Source organism: Ostrea edulis, chromosome 6, assembly GCF_947568905.1.
Source record: "Ostrea edulis chromosome 6, xbOstEdul1.1, whole genome shotgun sequence".
NCBI lineage: Eukaryota > Metazoa > Mollusca > Bivalvia > Ostreida > Ostreidae > Ostrea > Ostrea edulis.
The window spans coordinates 5,992,998-6,014,560 of NC_079169.1; the positions used below are offsets into that span (position 1 = coordinate 5,992,998).

A 21,563-nucleotide genomic window follows, 5' to 3' on the forward strand; every position below is an offset into this window, starting at 1 on the left:
GCTTTAGTACATAACGTGTTCTTCATTCCAAATTTTAAATTCCGACAAACATGATAACTAGATTTCCAGAAAATTTATATTTCTCTTTGCAGTATTTTAGAGTGACTTAGTGTCTTTTAGTATTGCAGTTTCAATTTCTTGAGATTCCTTGAGCAAAAATTATATAATGTTACAATATTCATTAGCATACATGTGCATTTGTCTTATGTTATACAGGTTTCACAATAATGCGAGATGCACGCCAAGATGTTATTTTGCATCAAAACTTCCGCGTCTTCAGAGAGATGAGCTTGCAATTTTATGAACAAATATTGTGCCATCATTATAATTCGGGGTTTTCATTGCCCCTTCGCCAAACCCTCGACATTTGGAAGTGAGATGTGACCTTAAGAACGGAGGTCCCGTATTGCGACAGGCACACGTTAACGAACCCTCAGTGAGGATAGATCTAACATTATGTTACCTCACCTACTGCTGGTGACGTCTAAATATGAGTTGATTTTTTTTTTCAAAAGGACGTAAAATAAAGAACTTGATCAATCTTTTATTTTAGAGAAACCGAATACAAGAAATCTCATCCAGGCAAGCATGAAATTATTTGGCAATCCCCCACCCCCTTATAAATTTAAATGATTCCACGATGTAATTTGTATATTTTTTATCACATTTTAATTTGTACGTATTTTGAGAACTGCCACGTGACTTCTTCGTCAGCAATAGTGACCGCATCACATAATTCACGTTGGCTTCAAATTTTACACTGACTGCCTCCTCGTGCAAAATACCTGTAATCACACGTACTTTAAAGCACATCAAGGCTCAGCGGACTACCATTTGCACAAATAATTAACACCTGTTCTATAATCTAGAAGGTATTGAAACATATGATCTACGGTAATTGATCACTAAAGCGGTCGGGGCCACTTCGGAAGTATTGTGGATAGTTACCTATATCGACCGTATCACAATTACTGCTAATTCAAATGAATAATATTCAGGTTGCGTGTCGTGAACATTTTCGAGGCTGCGTGATTACAGGGATCAGTTAGGTTTAACATCATTTGTAAATTAATGTGATAAACATGTGCTGTAATGTTCTTTTAATACATAGAATAATATACACCCACTTTAAGTATTGTGATGTATGTACGAAAGCGTGACCTTGGAAGTGCAAATTGAAATAAGGATATTTTTTTAAAAACCTAGTAACTTTCTTGCTGATTTGCCAAAACATACATGCGCATGCAAACAAGATCTTACATAATCATTTGCATCAATGAGAAAAGTTTAGAAATTTTAAAACAATTCTACGATGTTCTCATCGCTGAATATGTGTTTAGCGAAAAGGAAAATGTTAATTTCAAACTATAGTCTGCGCATTAAGCTGTAGAGAGGTTCTAAACAAATCAATTTGCAAAATTACTCGATATCTATATGGTTTAATGATATAACATGTCCCATTCCTGTCTCCAAATGAAATGTATGACATGTTTCTCCTAAAGTTTTTTTTTAAAATTTAATTTTGTTGTTGTTATTTGATTATTATTTTTTTTTTGCATCACAGAAAGTTAAACTGGAATGGAGGATTTCCATCAGCCAGTTGTTATTTACACATTATGACAGCACTACATGTATATAAAACATTGGAATGGAGGATTTCCATCAGCCAGTTGTTATTTACACAGTATGACAGCACTACATGTATATAAAACATTGGAATGGAGGATTTCTATCAGCCAGTTGTTATTTACACAGTATGACAGCACTACATGTATATAAAACACTGGAATGGAGGATTTCTGTCAGCCAGTTGTTATTTACACAGTGTGACAGCACTACATGTATATAAAACATTGGAATGGAGGATTTCTATCAGCCAGTTGTTATTTACACAGTATGACAGCACTACATGTATATAAAACACTGGAATGGAGGATTTCTGTCAGCCAGTTGTTATTTACACAGTGTGACAGCACTACATGTATATAAAACATTGGAATGGGTGATTTCTGTCAGCCAGTTGTTATTTACAGTGTGACAGTACTACATGTATATAAAACACTGGAATGGAGGATTTCTGTCAGCCAGTTGTTATTTACACAGTATGACAGCACTACATGTATATAAAACACTGGAATGGAAGATTTCTGTCAGCCAGTTGTTATTTACACAGTATGACAGCACTACATGTATATAAAACACTGGAATGGAGGATTTCTGTCAGCCAGTTGTTATTTACACAGTGTGACATCACTACATGTATATAAAACATTGGAATGGAAGATTTCTGTCAGCCAGTTGTTATTTACACAGTGTGACATCACTACATGTATATAAAACATTGGAATGGAGGATTTCTGTCAGCCAGTTGTTATTTACACAGCGTGACAGCACTACATGTATATAAAACACTGGAATGGAGGATTTATGTCAGCCAGTTGTTATTTACACAGTATGACATCACTACATGTATATAAAACATTGGCCCCCTCATTATACCCGAGGCTGATTTAATGACAAATACGATGAAACTGCTCATTACCAACCTCCCTGAAAACCGGACAAATTCAAGTTTATTCATATTCTCACAACTACAAATATGTTGAATACCAGGACAATACACATTGTTACATATAAATACATACAATTTCTAGTTACATGTACAAGAACACACAAGTTTATCGTGCATGGCACTAATCCACTGACGTATTCTTACATGCAGCGGTCTCCCAGAGTCCCTGTGCTTCATGTTGATTAATGCCAGAGTTCAACTTACTTTGGGTCATCATGAGAATAGCGATGCAGGTATGTAAATTTGTTTGAAAAACGAGTTTGTTTTTAATTTGAATTCTACATATTGCGTACATGTCTTTCACTGTCGCACTATGTATAGTTGTTATAAAGATTCAAGCAGCAACAAACCATTCTAACCCATTACTGTTAAGTGTTCTTGTCAATGGGTATTTATTTTGCAGTTGAAATTTTGTACCTGCAATCTGGGAGAAAAATAAAGATTGAAAAGTTTTGTCATTTAAAATGCAAAAACGCTTTATGTCACCATTGAAATTAATAAAACGACAATCAAAGGACTCCGACAAGTGTGACTCACGGCCGGGTAAGTGCATTTCCGATAGAGATAAGTTTTATGCACATATATAATACGACGATGCATGCGAAGATTACTGGGGACGCTCTTGTCTTTACCAGGGTATTAAGTCGGCGCAATAACTACAAAGGAAACACGGGCTACAGATAATAACACACCTGGACAAAAGAATAATTTATGAGACCACTCCTGTAACCTGAGATATATAGACTTGTGATAAATCGTATTAAGGTAAATCAAAATGAGATGATGTATTTAGCATATAAAATACGATAGCCATTTATCACAATAAAAATTCATCATAACCGTCATCTTTATCTTGTTTGTAGGTTTCATTCACAAGTCTCGGATGAGTCATTGTACGTATGACGGATTGTCAATACAATGCGAAGATTTAACCAATTAAAGGTGAAAAATAAATATCCGTGTTCAATCGCCGTGTTACTGGCTTTAACATGGGTTTTAAGAGTAAATAATGTTATCTGTGGCGACACTAGGTGTCGTTTTCTACCAGCACACCGACCAGCAAGACATCGCTTATGTTTTTACTATGCCCGATATCATGCTAGATTATCGGAGATAAGAAGGCGGCGAGGCTCTTAAATTAAAAAATTTCTAAGTGTCCAAATAAGTATAGGCGCTCCCTCTGTAGATATCTTTAATACAAGCAGTTTTCATCCTTTAAAAAAGATCAAAGTATCGGATTTTGTCAATGGCACTTTTTTCATTGCTCGACGCACAAAACGTAGCGTATGTATAATACTACACTTTACAGTCACCTGAGATAGGAATTAAATTTGCCCGAGTTGTCAAAGGCATCACCGCTGTTTTGAAATCAATATACTATGGGCCGATCATTTTTCTATGGCGTCTTTGTACGTCGCTCTCATTCATAAAGTTGTGAGAAAATGATATACAAGAGGGTCTTGAATCAAGACGTTATTCATGGAAGAAAATGGAGATCTCGAATTAGCGTTTCCCCTAAGAAAGATTTTCTGACGCATGCAATAACGAGTACTTGTCAAACACTTAACACAGTAAAGGCCAATACGACACAACTAGTATTTAACAGTCTCCCCTCGCTCACAAAAAGTTTCAAGTTATTTTTTCTACAGTACTTCATTTGTATAAAGAGTATCTTTTCAAACTTTTGTTCTAAAAATAAAACGGTCGCATTTCATTAAATATAAACTAAATGAAAAAGGTGCGTGTTTATCAAAGAATGAAATCATTGCGGTGTTGTATTTATTGAAAATTTCAAGTTTGTTAACACATTAATGCTCTTGTTCGAAAAATTATAAATTGCATGTTCAAATGTAAAGTACAGGGTATTATGAGTAAATGCGGTTAATGCACTTAACCCGATATCACATCGGGGACCTCTTCAAGGACTCCCAACCAAGCACCCGAAATATCTTTCACACATAATAATTCTAAATGGGGTACCCTTGATAAACCTGTCACATCGTGGCTATTGTACCTCCAAGAATTAATCCCACCACATAAATGACCACAGAAACGGTTTGTGAACGTTTTCATCCGTGTGGTAACACAATACTTGGAGATAGAGACATCTTGTAGATCAAAATCTTTCATTCATAAAATTAAACTTGACTCCTGTGCAACCTCGTATACAAATGATTAAAATATATTGTTCATTATATCACAATTATCACAATAATGAGTTTGATATTTTATCAGTTTCGGGGAGTGTAATTCACACAATGAACATTAAAATGTTGATTCATTCATTATTTCTGTAATCTGCCGTGTGGAGTAGAAATATTGCCCTATCATCGTGATCAGGTAGTCTGTGGATTCTGTTATTGTGTCCCAGGATTGTTTTCTGCCGGAGAACACTGAATACAGTGCTTGCGATGATCTTACAATATTGCGATGAACAGATTGCATTATTGATATACGTGAAACAAGCACGCAAATAACCCTCAAAAAGTCAATCTACATGTATCATACCCTATAATTTGTGATTTCTCGGAATCAGAAGACAAGTATGAACTTCATATACGAGATTTATAAGCTCCAAGTACAGAGCAGTATATATGTGTGTGAATATATATATATATATATATATATATATATATATATATATATATATATATATATATCTTTTATAAGAATAATAATAAAAAAAAAGAAGCATTAAAACACTTTTTGAAACATTTCAGCCGTTTTACCAGCCTTCATCAGTTTTAAAAGGCTATGCATTTTAATAAACACGACTGATGAAGGATGGTAAAACGGCTGAAATATTTCGAAAAGTGTTTTAATGTTTTTTTATTATATATATATATATATATATATATTATATATAAGAAAATCCCAAATTATCACATAGTAATCAACGATCAGTTCCTGCCAAGTACTTTCGCCTTCCGGCTCTTGTCTTGAATTCATAATAATAATTATTATTAATTATAATAATTATTAATAATAATTAATTCAGGACAAACTGTTTGAAGAGCCGGAAGGCGAAAGTACTTGCAGGTACTGATCGTTCATTTTGGATTTTATTCTTTTAGATTATTTCCCGAGGCCCCATGTCACAGCAGGTTTGGCGCAGTAAAGAACCGTCCCTGCTCAAAGGCCGTAAGCGTCGCGCATAGGCCTAAATTTTGCAGCCCTTCTGACTTCACCGGCAACAAACCAAGCAAATCATAGATGGACGAAACATCCATCTTAACTCTTGTGAACTAATAGAGAAATTTGGTTACAACTTAAAAAAAATTTAGTCATCAAAAAGTCATTGCAGTACAATATCTTGTTTTCATATACAAAATAGTATTTTAAGAAATATAGGTCCTAAATCCCACTGCACTGTAAACTGAGGATCTCGTGATTGATACCGGTATACTAAATTATGACGTGATACTTGAAGTGATAGAGGGCGCTGTAAATAGTTATGAAAGAATAATATCCATCCTGTAAGAGGTTTTCATCTTTCGTGTCAAGCATTTGTCTGATAAGAGTTGATGATCGATAGCGTGTCTGCAAATGTTTATTGACCTATTTTTTTTTTTACATGAAAAATCAAGAATCTATCTTGGTATTCTTATTTCATATACCGATTCAGGAATGAATGAAGATAACGTACAGCGATCAATCTCTTGACTTAAAGAAAACAATATTAAGAGTAGGACAAACACGGACCAGATGTCCAGATCAGGTGAATGAGAGGAGTAAGCATCCCACGCGACCGGTCACACCCGCTGTGAGTCCTATATCTTCATCGGGTAAACGGAGTTATCCCTAGTTAAAAATCGGGTAACCGAATATGACACTTTGTATTGTTTCCTCCAACCCGATTGCAATATTCCATCTTTCAGTATAATAATTGTTTATTTTATTCCGTTATGTATAAATATCGGTGTCCCCATCGCTGTTTCATTCAATTCTGGGTCACGTTCTAATATCGTTGTATGGTTTCGATTATAGGATTGTCGTGGCTATGTATTTTTTAATTTAATGGATGAGTGTAAATACTCCTGTATTTATTCTTCTATTTACAATCATCCAATAAATATTACACATGATAGGGGGTAGTTAATTTAATTATTTTTCAAATATAACAATGCATGCATATTTATTTCAAGTATCGTAACAACATATTTGATATTTGTTTTATGAAATACAGTTGTTACAATACTTGAAATAAATATGCCCAGGAGTAAAGAAAATGTTAAAAGAAATGCATAAATTTTACAGTGTTTATCCCAAAATTAAGATCCATTAGGGTTGGAGGGGGGGTCATGAAATTTACGATTTCCGGTCTCCTACAGATGCTACATACCAAATTTGGTCAAGGTTGGCGCACTAGTTTCTGGGAAGAAGTTGTTAATGGACGACGCACGACGACGGATGTAGACCAATAGCAATAGGTCACCTAAGTGACTCAAGTGACCTAATAAAACTTACTATTCTAATGTTGATTTTAATGCAATATACATTTGTAACATTAGAAGATAAAAGTCTCCCTCCAGTTACATATTTTTCGGGTTTCTAAAGATTTTACTTTTTTCAGACTGTATGGATGTGTATTTTAAAAATTTCACATTGGCAAAAGAAGCCGGGTACACTCTACTGAGTATATTTACGGATCGCTTTGTTATGCATACCATTAAAATGTATTTCTTATTTGTATATAGAGGCTTCTTAATTGAATTATGATAAAACAAAAAGTTATACGTATGTATATTTATTTACATTGGAAAGTTTAATAATTTGGAATATACACAAGAGTTTAGATATAACGGATTTCAAATCTTTTATATCATTCGAAGATCCACGCACACGCAAGATAAGATATACTCCGATCCTGCCCGGTCTTGTCGATCAGCTATGAATCATCTTGAACCACTTTTCATATACTTTATTGATCTTTTTAAATAAAGAAAATTATATTACCTACAGCATTTACCCCCTCTCAGTATTAAGAATATTGACTTGATATGTTTGTTGCTCTGTGTCATTTTGCACTCATGCAGAGACACCACCATCCTGAAGTGCAGTGCTACAAATGTTAACTATAGTGTCACTTTTGACCCAATCACGGCGTTTACTACCGTAACAGTGAGGTGTCCTTATTGTGCTAACGCATACCACGACATAGGTCACCCGTCTTTAAGGTCATATTTGAAAGACCCGTTGCTTTTACTTCTAATATCAGACGCTTGGCATAGCAACAGTAGCCAATTTCTGTGTTATACGTCATAGGTTTGACGCGGCAGTAGTCACTTCCTGTGTTATACGTCATAGGTGTGACGCGGCGCCAGGATCGAGAATCGAACCCGGGCTAAGCGATTGTTGTAACCAAGTAAACAAGTGCCTATAGCGACCGGTAGCTTAGTAATCATATGAATTTAGACCTTCTACAAATTTAAGCTGAAATAAAATGTTTTGCTTTTATACGTGTGTTTCACTAGTTACATTGTAATAATAGAGTCTTCGATGTTCTCTACGTTTCCAGGAATCGTCCCTGTAATTTTTCATACTGTATAATTTCTGCTTTGATTACTTTGACTTTCAGAACTCTATATACATGTGCATGTAGTAATTGTTTTTTTTTTTTATACCTTTGAAGTACAAGAGAAGCAGATGGCTTACTTATCAATGTTGTTCGGTGACGGTACTTAGGCCTACCTTTAGTCAACAGGATGTGTTTGTTTAATACTAATATGCAGTGGAGACTAATTTCATCGCAGACAATCACAGTCGCAGCGATTACAGAGCAACAAACTAACAAAAACCCCGGAAGTCCCAAATTCTCTTCGTCTGCAACAGTTTTCAATCAAAGATTTTTTTCCGAAAGCAATCAACTCTTTTCAGTATATCTAGCTTATGTTTGTGTGAATTAGAATGAAATCCAAGCTGTATGTTATATGTAATTTTCCCCAACACGCACAAACAGAACAACACGCACAAACAGAACCACACGCACAAACAGAACCACTTTGATGAAGGTAAGCAAATGCATCGTCTTTCGATATTAGGTAAATGAAACATTACGGTATATTTGCAATGGTTCAAGATAATAATATTTTGACAAAGTGGCTTGACGTACAAATTCTTTTTCCTCGCTTTCTAGATACATGTATGTATAAAATATATATCAAAGATTTAGAGAAGGCAGACAGCCTAACACGGAATGCATATTGTATTTCTGTACTACTGCCCTAATGTGCTTTGGAATTGGAAATGCAGAATCTACGGTATTTGTTTTTAATTTTTTTATTATTCTTTTTTAAATTCTGATACGCATTCTGTGAAAGCAGTATAAATATGTTTATGTTCTGATTATATGAGAAGGGAAAATACTGACCATTAAGAAATATCGAAATTGTTAGAAATAAATTTTGCTGAATACTTCGGATTTTGTCTCTGTCAGTTATACATTCATGAAATGCGTATACATTACTTACTTTAGCTATTGAATTATGCATAAACATTTTCAGAGATCCTTGTGAACGATTGTTCGAAAATCGTCTTTTTTTATCGAAGTGTTATTAATACCATCTACTAGGAAATAAAAACTATTAGTAATTATATGGTCGTAATTTACATTCAGACAATTACTAATACAAAGTCTATACTGAGAAGGAAAAAAAGAGACATCAAAAGATATTTTTTCTTCTGAATTTGCGAAGTGAATCGTAATAAGTAAATAGACGTTTGTTTTGGTTTCGTATAGTTCAAACACTTAACTCTTGACTCAACGAAAAAAGACAGTGTCAATTACAAGAAAAAGTAAGAGGCAGGGGGAAGACATTTGATGTTTGATCTGCTACGACAGCAGACGGCAGGTACCAGTCGCCATTTCGTGCAGTATGAATGAAATCTTATGATTTATCGAGATTAATCGTATAAGTAAATTTGAAATCTATCTCTGAGGGCAATATAATTGGGAAAGGAAATAAAAACATTTCACCCTTCTGACACTGCCATGCAACGAATTCACACCACGAGCACTTACTACAGCTATTTTATCATTTAATTTCATTCATTTTTCAGATTAAGAAGTTGATAAAAAATCAATTAGCAATTTTCGTGTCTGGTTAGGAAAATATTTGAATTGTTAAATCGTGTATCTTATTACAAAATACATATGTAATTTGAAGTTATTCATATTTTATCTGCCCCACTTACCGATTTACAGAAATATCAGGTAATTTTGTGTCACAATGCACTATATCCTATTTTTCTTCTTGCACAATTCTGGTGAGATATGGTTTGTTTGACAATATCTTCCTGGTTGGGCATAAGCACGTGTGGATTACCGTGTATGAATGGTGAAATATACAAATGTACTTAATTTACAATAACTAAGGTCTTTTCAGATTCTAAATTATGTTTCCTAATGTGTAATTCAATTTATACATAGTTAAATCGAGGCTGGATTCTGACAAATAAGTTAATGTTAAAAGGGTTTCAAGTCAGCATTTCACAAATATCATAGTCCTTATAACGTTCTAATTTACCAATACCAATACAACCTGTCATTGGGTAAAATGCTGTCTGACATGTTTCATATCAATTGTTAAGCGGTTCTTTACATACTGATTTTGACTGCGTTGACTCCGTTTACTCGATCGAGAAATAGGGCTCACGACAGGCGTGAACGGTCGACAATGGATGTTTACTCCTACTAGGCACCTGGTCCCACCTCTAGTATATCCAGGGGTTCATGTTTGCCCAACTCTTAATTCTATTATCTTCTTAGGCGTTATGAAATAATTGATCACTGTTCGTTGTCTTCGCGTTTTCATTTTACTATGGAAATCATAATATAGCTGATACAAGCCCTCTCGGTGAGGTACAAGGTCACTACATGTACATGTATATACATGTGTTATGTGTATACTTTGTTGCAATTATCAAAGTATAACACAGATATTAAGAAGAGATATGACTGCACATATAATCATATCAGCGGTTAGTGACACGATTATCTTTGATTGACATGTAAGGATAGCAAGATTAAGTTGAACAACTACATAATGGAAAATAAATAATTTAAAAAGCTGGTACCGGTTTGCAAATGTTTCGTACGTACTGTACTTTCATATAGAATTTAATTGAATCTTCTTAATTATTTATGTAAGTATGCACAAACTGAAATGGTTTAGTATCAACATTATAACTTCAGACGAGGTTCCATATAAAAGTAAATTTAATGAGACTGGAACATTTTAATTTTAATTAAAATTTAAAAGTTGCAATTTCGAAAAAGACTAAAAAAGAATATCACGTTCAGTATGATATGGATATTGAAGGAAAGAATTGTCTACATTTTCAGAATGAAAACCACATTTTTGACGATTACAAACTCTTTCGTGAATGTTTCAATGAACATTTTCCAACGTGCATCTTCTCTATCACTGGGCCAGTTAAGCCACAATTTACATACGGATGCTCAAACTTCCCTTTGAGAAATTGAGATTTATTGAGGTTTTTTTTGGGAGGATGGGGTTAAATGAACTGCCCAATTCTTTGACCATAGTTCAATTTTTCCAGATAATTAGTTAATAAGTTTGCAACATAAATTATGTCATCCTCAACAATAACAAACAGTGACGTGTCATTCACAAAAAGTCTTACATTATTTACCACACCATTTATACGAAAGGTGAAGATCAATATCATAGCTCTTTTAAGGAATACAAAATAGAGAGTTGGACAGACACGGACACCAGGACACACCAGAGATGGGATGAGGTGCCTAGGAAGAGTAAGCATCCCTTGTCGACTGGTCACACCCGCTGTATATTAAAAAAACCAAGAAGGACCCAAATAAAGAACCTTGTGGAACCCCCAAAAGTACCATTACTACTAGCAGACAGAAACCATTTAATACCACTTTCTTCATTTATCTTCTTCAGAAAAGTAAATTCTCAATCCAAATCTAACATATTTACCTTTATCTAAAGATACGACCATATCAAAAGCAGTGGCGGATCTAGACCTTACCGTGGTGGTGGTGGTGATGGGGGGGGGGTGGTTAAGGGCCAAAGGGGGAGGGGGTTAACCCCCTCCAATAAGGGGGGTCACGGAAAATTTTAAAAAGATTGATTCTTGTTCCTTCTTCCTTTCATTTATGGTAACCACATCCTTTATAGGTTCGGGTGTGGTAACAATTAAAAAAAAACACACCCTAAATCCGCCACTGCAAATATTTCCAGTTATTGATTTGCCAGGAAAGTAAAAGTGAATTCAATGAGACTTGAACATTAAGTTGCAATGTCGAAATAGACTCAAAAGAATATGTTCAGTGTAATATGGGCATTCGAGGAAAAAATGATATACATTTCAGTATGAAAACCACATTTATGACGATTACAAGCTCAAAGAAACGACCGTATCAAATATTCCCAGTTATTGATAGATACATGTAGTTGAATCACCTGACAGGAAACCTGGGTGATATTTATCATGCAGGTGTCGACTATATTTGTGTCTTAGTACTATTCATTTATCATTCTGATATCATCAATATGTCATTCCTTTCTGCGATTGATGTTTCATCCAAAGTCTCGAAATCATATCCATCCTCAGGGATGAGATTCCTGAGACGGATATTTATGGTGGATACTTGTAATATCACGTGGCTGTCTCACGTGTGTAATGTCATGGTCACACCGGGGATAGTGAGAGAATATAACAATTCATAATGAGTATCTATGTGGGATAAAGATATCTCACCTGAGGGATTAAATATTTTGGCCGGAAAGGGACGAGATATCTCTCAAATTCTAAGTGTTAAAAGCCCGCTAAATCAAGATCCACGTTGTTTGCATTGGTAATCATCAGAATAACTGAACATGGAAACTGGGAAAAGGCATGTTCGATTTGTATATCACCATAACCTTACTATTAAAGAAACCGTACTTGACATAAAAGGATGCTGCTTCATTGGTGTAAGCCTTGTTAAGGTTTAGTTTCATTACATATCTATTTAAAGTAACATAATATGACGTCATATACATAATGTTATTTATGACTACAACGATTTTGATGATCGCCGATTGGCTGATTGTATTATGTGATTTACCTGATCCAACCAGTCGTTGGAGGGGAAACATAGATGGAGTCTCTGGTATGTGAGAGTGAATTGCAACAGGGAGATAATCCTTAATTTTGAAATGAAATTCTAAATTTTATAACAGCAATTAAATATACATCCGTATTTTCAAGCTAGTAACGAAGTACTTAGCTACTATACAGCTCTTCAAGCGACGTAAATTAAATTAGATTGCATTCGGAAACAAACTTTATTTGTGAATTGGAAACATGGGGAACGATAAAAAGGTTTTTTAAAAAGAGTAGAAAGACATTATAGCTTTGGCTAAATAACATTGTATTCTACGATACTTCAGACATTTTCAATGGTCGCAAATCAGGTTTTAAATTTTTCTTTATTTAAGAGTAATGTGATAGATGGTCGTTTTAATTCAAGGTTTCGATTAATTTGAAGCAAACATCACAATTAATTTCAGCATTAGACAACCCTTTCTCAATAACGTAAGAAACATGAAAATCAGCGACACTTAAATTGATGCCATCAAAGAAAATACTTTTTGTACAGCAGCTTGGGGATCTCCTGTTGTTCTCTTTAATCTACAATCTTTAAAAGAAAGTGGTGTTATTTTCCTTCCGTTGTTAACACAATATGCGACAAAAAACTTCGGACAACATTATTTCCATATATAGGCATGGTTAGGACTGTGTTGAATAAACTATTTTGATCTAAGTTTTGAGAAATCCTTCCTATTGGACAAATTGCGACGATTACGCAGATTTTCGAATCAGTAAACTTTAAGTGGCAGTAACGTACGAAGGGAGGTAAGACCTTTTAAACTATTGAGCACAAATAGTGACGCAGGATACTAAGCGTTTATCAAATATAGAAGACATTGATGATCAATAATTGATTTGTAGTTTTTAAAGTCACCTGAGTCTTCTCGATGATCTACATGTAATTACAACGTATTCCGTCCAACGTTCGAAGTCCCGTAATTCGTCCTTCGTGAATTTCATAGACCTGGAATTATATGTTTTGGTACTACAACAGAGCTGCAAGATTCATAAAATGAAAATACATGTACATTCTTCTTGATTCCTGGGAATAAAAGATAAAACAACCAAATGTATTGTATAGTAATGATGATCGAATTCGAAAGCGACGACCAAATATTTAAAATCCATGTTCCCTGGATCAGAATTTGTGTGAGCATGAAATTTTTTGAACATCTCGACGTAAAAAAAAAATCAAACGTGTGCAAAGCAATAATTGATTTGGTCCATGGGTCAAAAGTTCAATTTTGAGCCATATGGATTACATAGTAAAAATCAATTAAATATCCATATGAATGTATTTCTACTTCAGAACTTGTATCAAACGGTGCAGTTATACCCCATGCAAACCAAGTTAAAAGGCTAAGAGGAACTGTGTGTAATTGTGTCTGTTTGCCACTTCGTCTTTCCTTGTCTGTTAAGTCGTTTTTTTCATCATCTATCCTTTCATCTGGACATCGTCTTTCTCTCCGTCCGTTCATCGTCGGTTCCTCTCGTCCATCATGTCTTTCCTTCAGTCCATCGTGTTTCTTTTCTGTCCATCGTCTGTTCCTCCATCTGCCGATCGTCTTTCACTTCATCTGTCCATTTTAGTCCGTTTGTCTATCCATCATCTATCTCCATTTGTTCATCAACTGTCATTCCATATTTTCATTATTTCTCAACGCTGTCCTTCATTTTCTTTCTCTCTATTTGTATTTCATCTGTTTCTCCATTTGTACATCGTCCGTTTCTCCATTTTTCCATTGTCTCTTTCTCCATTTATTCAGCGTCTGTTTCTCCATGTGTCCATCGTCTGTTTTTCCATCGTCTCTTTCTCCATTTATTCAGCGTCTGTTTCTCCATCGTATGTTTACACCAACTGTCCACCATCTCTTGTCTTCTGCCCATGGTCTGTTCATCCATTTTCATCGTCTTTCTCTTCATTTGTAGATCGTCTGTTCCTTTATATATCCTTCGCCTGTCTCTCTAACTACTTATCGTCTGTCCCTCCATCTGTCCATCCTCTCATCTGTCCATCGTCCGTTTGTACATCGTCTGCCCCTCCATCTTCTCGTTTGTCTGTCTATCGTATGTCCCTTGACTTGTCCATCGTCTGTCCCTCCATCTTTCTCTTCTTTTTTCCTTCGTCTCTGTCCATCGTGTTTTCCTCCATCTATCAATCTCTTCGTTTATCGTTGTATACCCTTCTATTAGTCCATCGCCTGGTCCCATCGGTACATTGTTTGTCCATCGTTTAGCTCTTCTTGATATGTTGTGTCTGGATCGAAAGTTTGCAAGGAAGAATTAGGTAATACATGTTAATTGAAAGAATATCAAAAAATTAAAGTTATCTGTGAACTATGTTTCGGAACTCTGATCCAAGATCATTTTACTAACGTCAAGCAATAGTGGAGAAAAAAAATTGAAAAATTCATATAAACATTAGCGGTGACATATGTGATGGTTGATATTGATAAATAGGATTGATATTACACTTATGTCATTTTGTACACATTCTTTCTGTTGACAGATTGCTCCAATTTCTTCCCAAAGACGTGCACGAGTTGTCCTTCATTTCGCAGGTCCTCAATATCAATTCAGTGAGTCGTTAAAATTTTAATTTGATATATGTTTAAATGCATTTATCAATAAAAAGGGTGTCAAATTCGCACTTTACAACAAAACAAATGATAATGTAAATTTTATCGAATCTTTGTCGGTCAAGAAAATGTTGGGGTTTTTTTTTTTGGGGGGGGGGGGGTATTTCAGTCTGTAGAATAGTAATAGTACTATTGTTTTTATGCATTGTATTTTAAAACAAATATCCACGGTGTAAAGGGAGACTAAATGTAGGTGACCTTTCTGTTTACTTGATTGAATCTAGGCTTCCCAGAAAAGGACAGTACTGGTAACGGATTGAATAATGTACATCAAACGATTCTATTCTTTTTGTCAAATTTTATTCCGTCAAGTATAAATCTCTTTCATACATGTAAATGTTAGAATGGATATTTTTAATCGTACTTTTTTTGACAAATGAAATACAATTTTTTTTATATAAAACTTAAAATGAGTACAAATGTATTCACGCAGGTTTCTGTGAGAATTTAAAAAAATAAGGATGTATACTTAAGGACAACATCGTTCCAGGATAGGGTAAATATTCCAACACAGCCTGTCAGAAAGCTACATTCTAAAAAGGTGATAGATAAATATTTGTAAAGAAACAAGTGTTGACAGTAATCTATATCTGTCTTCCTGCTTTTAAATAGTTGTATGTATTCATTTATCTTTTTTCTATATCTCTTTGACATTCTATTTCTATGTTGGGTTTTTATTTTTATTTTTTGTCAACAAACCTCACTTCCCTTCCAGGAAAAGACAAACTTTGTTGTATTGCTTTAAATAGACTTGTATTGGGAAACTATACTAGTTTGTGTTAGCTGGTTTATAATATATCCACCCAAGCATAATTAATGCATGTGCGGTATCGAATTATAATTTTTTAAATATTCACATTTATTGAGGGTTTTTCCTTATCTGTTATAGAGATGAGTAAATCACGTGACAGTACTTCGCACGGTGCCAGACCACGATATGAGTGGTCGATGTGTAGATTGGCGAAATATTGAAAATTTGTCAATTTTTCTTGATATGAAATCTTTTTCATTTTAAGCAAAATACATGAACAAAACGAAAACTAAATGTAAATTCTGATAATCAATTTTCAGTGAATTATCACGCAGACCCAAGAGAAACGAACTTGCAACCACGTGGCCTTGCTATTTCATTTAGTGTCTTCACTATACGTAACATGGTTGTCATTTTACTCACTTAAAGACCATAACGTTCGTTCCAGTCAGTTTAATTTGTGTTGATGTAAATATAAACATTTTGTTGTAGGGTCTACACTCAGTCTAGTTTTGATGTAAATATAAACATTTTGTTGTGAAGTCTACAGACAGTTTAATTTGTGTTGATGTAAATATATATATGTAAACATTTTGCTGGCATTTTGATTATCTACAGTCTTTAGTTTGTGTTGATGTAAATATAGATAATGAAGTATGCGGGGTTGTTGTCATTCTACAGTCAGTTTAGTTTGTGTTGATATAAATATACACAATGAAGTTTTGCTATCATTATTGAGTAGATGAAAATAGCCAGCTTTGTAAAACAATTCTTCTACAATGTTGCCATGCCCCCAATAACAAAACCATACCTCCTTTTCTAAACAGCAATTGAAAGAGTGATGCTAGGCCATGTGAACGCGTCGCAGAAATTACTTTTACACAGTAGAAGTATAGTGTATATATACATGTGTAATTACAGATACACTTATATGAGGAAATGCATGCAGATGTATGTGATTGGGACTTTAAAGCTTCCAGCTAAAAGTATCTGTTATACACCCTCATTCTGTTATTAATTAATATACCCTGTCTAATGTATGTACACATGTAGCCCATATGACATATTATATGTATGCATAATGTTACCCATATGGGCGTGCTTTTCTGGAAACGAATTGTAATTTACTACAAAGCATGTAAAGACTACCAGCCATGAAAACATTAGGGGAAAGATAAAAACAATCTAGAATAAACCACCTTTACTTTAGATATAGTTCAAAGCTTTTAAAACCATACCCACTTGCATGATCAAAGTGACTAACACGAGACTGAAATTGTTTGAGAGAAGCATAATTTGCTATGGTCGTTTCATGTGCACGGATACCTGCATTTCCTCCATTGTGTTTATACATGTTCACAGTGCATTTGAAAAATATATGTGTATGTTCATTGTATCGTGTGAAGAGTCTGGATTGAGTATAATGCGAATGGGGACACACACAGTTTTAATTATGAAAATGACCTGTTTAACCTAAAAGTGTAGTCATGCGCATCATAGATAAAACGACGTCCTCATTTCAAACAATTGATATATTTGTAAATATATAAGACCACAAACAAGAAGGCAACAGTATACATACAACGATTATTTATAACTTCTTGTTTCAAGGTCAAGGGTAGAAATCTGGGTCCTTTATGAGTTCGGATCACCTTTTACACCCCACAGGCCGTGAAAACTCTCCGATAATCGTTTCCCATGCCGTCCCGTTGTGAAAACACGTGCCCGTATTTCAAACTTTATCCATTATCTTATACTATACTGATTATAATATCTTAAGGAAAAGGGCTCATCTCGAACGTGTCATTTGTAAACTTTGCAAATGTTGTTGATAACCTAGTAATATACAGGGTCTGGGGGGATTTGACAAGCGTTGTGATTGGAGCACCTGCCTGAAAGCATACCCTTCTATGTGTAAAGATAAATTCATGCTTTGACATTTTGCAAGATCAATAAACAGACTGAAGTTATCAAATGTTTTATTGATAGCACTGTAAGATAACAAAGTTTACAAATAATCAAATGCAATAAAGAATTACATTTTTTGCCATTAAAATCTTAGCACATGTAAACTAGAATTTTCAAATACATGATAAAAATATACGTTTGCATATGCACAAGAGTAAATTAATTTGCATATTCATGTACGAGTAAATTCCAGGAGTAACCGAATTATATGTACAATAATTCGATGAATACCTATCAGAAATAGGGTAGATACTGGCTGGAAATTCCAGTCGCGTTCATAAGCATGGAAATTTATGCGCGTCTGCCGGGGCTGTGCATATTAATGCGATTCACTGGGTACAAATCCGGGAATGTCAAATGCAACGTATTGGAATTTTAAAATTACATATTGAGGACAGGGGTACATTAAATGTTGCTGCGCACAAACTCCCCATTAAATGCTTTCCATTAGATGATATAGTGTTTAGTTGTCGTGTTAACATATTTATTACCTTTTTTATCTTGGAAATATCCGAGATCGAGTACACCCTCTGCTTTATTAGATTACCGCAAATTATATTATAGTGCGATTTGTATTTCAAATGTGAACATGTTGTATTTCAAATGTACAGTAAGATATCTCGCAATGCAAAAAATATTTTGAAAAACAATATCTAAGAACTAAAACGTTCTACTTCAAATGTACGGTAAGGCATCTCACAATGCAAAATAAAAAACATCTAAGAACTAAAACGTTCTACATATTTCAAATGCACAGTAAGATTTCTTCCACTGCAAAATAAATAAAAACAAAATCTCGGAATTAAATCAAGATTACATTGATGAAATATACATTGATTTGGACAATATGTTGTTGCTTTAAGTAGGAGATATATCGAGGTGTGCTACTGGGGAAAAAAAACCCATCTATTTTTCAAATTCATACAACTATTAAGTATAAAAAGAAATTCAAAAGAGTTGTGTAATTTGGAGAATTGTCTTCACTGTGCCTTTAATTTACGTAAAAACATTCTATATAGCATTCTCTGTCTACAAAATCATCAAAGTTATGTACCATGCCATATAATTGTTTATCTGTACTTTAATTTTAATCATTGTCATGAAATGTACTTGAGCAATAAAAGAATAATTAAGTAAATATTCATAATTTTTCCATTATGAATATCTGGATGAGATAAAATACAGGGATACCAGAACAGAAGTATGCATTGCTTCACGCGACAAGGTAGTTGGGAAATAATTAAAGATTGGCTGAATTGCATCCAATAGATGCACACCTCTGTCGTTTATTTCCTTCTGGGTATATCTTCCGGCTACCCCACATTTGATATCGACTAGCTGGGGGTCACCAGGGTACTATAACAATTACACGTAACTCTACACCCCAGTGTGTTATTTCAAGTGCTTACCAGATTTAGTCAAATATTACCGACTGAAATCATTTCTATGAAAATCAAATTAACTTCCATATCGTATTATCTGTTGATATCCTCTATTGAATATCATGTCATTTTGTTTGGTATAGGAAAAGATATGAATAGCTGAAAACAACATATTATAGTAACAGCTTAATCTTTATATAACCGGTGGCAGAACTTTTTTTGAAAACTTGTTTTCCTTGATTCTGTACAAGTATTAGCTGTTGACCAAGATTTTTCGTATCACAACATTAATTCTCGTAATCATTGGACTGATTCACAATTTTACCCAAAATTTTGTATTTCACTTTTAATAATCAAAATCTACTGTCTAATGTGTTTGAAAGATTTCAAATGAAAATTAAGGTTATACATCATCACAGGAGCTCATTTTAGAGAGTTTATTATTTGTTCTGTAAACAAAGATTGCTGTATGCTATTGTTTACGAAATTTTCAAAAGAAATCGATATTGATCTAAGTTTATTATATCTTTCACATTTCAAACATTTTGGGGGTAAAATGTGTCATCTAAAAGTTAAATTTTGTGACTATGCAAAATCAAGATGAATTATATTACAAAATCAATATTTCACTTGTTTGTTTACATAAAAAGACCCGAATCTTTGTTTACATAACACAGATTTAAGGCTAAATAATTGCTTTCATTCTTGCATTCAGAAGGTCAAAATTCTGGCTGTCAACATTAAATGAGTGATACTTTTAATGTTTAACATCAAAAATGAAAAATATTTTTATCAAAAATCGCGAACCAGTCCCTTTAATGGCTATCAATGACTTATGATACATACACATTTTGATAGCTTAGATAGTCAGTTAAATAATAATAAAAAATGTCAAAATTTGGAAAAGGTAAAACAAATGTTACACCTTTATAAAATACAGGATTTAGGATACAAAAGTACCAACAGAGGATACAAAATTTAGTTCCATTATTCATTACATTTGATGGAAATATTTGTCTGTGAAACCCCTTCATTATAGAAATGTTATGTCTTATAAAATCTCTATACCCCCTAGTATATGTTACACATTGCAAACTGCTAGTGATTTAAACGTGTAATGTCATTAATGTTCAAATTCTTCATTTTGTTTATATATTTACTATTTATTGTCCGCAAATGTAGCGCGAATTCCTGAGCGAGAATACATTAGTCTCTAACAGTCTCTTAAACTGGTTGACCTGCGAGCTCGACTCTTTTATTTTATCTTTACTTTTTTATTTACAGGGTGGATGAAGATATAAAACTTGACAACATGTCCAAAACGCGATGGCAGGTGGCGAAACACTCCATTGTTAACGCCAGATTAAAACAAATAACTCTATAACGCCTGTAAATATTAATATCACCAAGAATTAAAATTTGAAAATGTCCATTTAAGGACACTGGATGCAATAAAATAAAAAATAAATATGGATGCATGTTTAACATCCCTCTCGAGAATCTTTCACTCATATGGAGACGCCACCACTGCCGGTGAAGGGCTGCAAAACGGCCTATGCTTGGCGCTTATGGCCATTGAGCAGGGAGGAATTTTTATTGTGCCACACCTGCTGTGACACGGGACCTCGGTTTTTGCAGTCTCATCCGAAGGACCGCCCCATTTAGTCGCCTCTTACGACAAGCAAGGGGGTACTAAGGACCTATTCTAACCCTGATCCCCACAGGATAGTTTGGTAGTAATAAGTATACAAATATAAGATTTTTTAAAAAAACACCACCAACAACAACAACAAAAACAACAAACAAACAAAAAAAACCAACGAAAAAAGATAAACGACTTGTAAATTTTTTATGATGGTCAAAAGTTGAAATATTTTACCCCTCCCTATAGGACGTTATACAAATGTTCTTGTTTTGGACTTAATTGAAATAAATCGCATGCTACACAGTAAAATGTATTCAATTTACTCATAGGAATATACATCATTTGTCGAAAAAACTCTGTAGCAAGTGTCTTAAAAAAGATTTTAAATGTTTCTATAACAGTCTCTTATTTCCTGTCAGAAAAACGGGGTACATCTGTTAAAATGGCTCATGGGCAAAGCAAAAATATCAGAATAATTTAATAA

The 21,563-nt window shown here is 34.1% G+C and overlaps 2 long non-coding RNA genes across 2 annotated transcripts; one reads left to right on the forward strand and one right to left on the reverse strand.

The window, feature by feature from the left end:
• The first annotated feature begins 2,676 nt into the window (after positions 1-2,676).
• LOC125648473 (uncharacterized) lies at positions 2,677-20,864 on the forward strand. The gene is made up of 5 exons (XR_007360312.2): positions 2,677-2,805; positions 3,208-3,337; positions 3,436-3,514; positions 15,204-15,273; positions 20,719-20,864. It is a non-coding gene; the product is annotated as an uncharacterized LOC125648473 (long non-coding RNA).
• LOC125648474 (uncharacterized) lies at positions 13,216-14,926 on the reverse strand. The gene is made up of 3 exons (XR_007360313.2): positions 14,031-14,926; positions 13,569-13,658; positions 13,216-13,241 (listed from the first exon to the last, which is right to left on the reverse strand). It is a non-coding gene; the product is annotated as an uncharacterized LOC125648474 (long non-coding RNA).
• Positions 20,865-21,563: the final 699 nt, after the last annotated feature.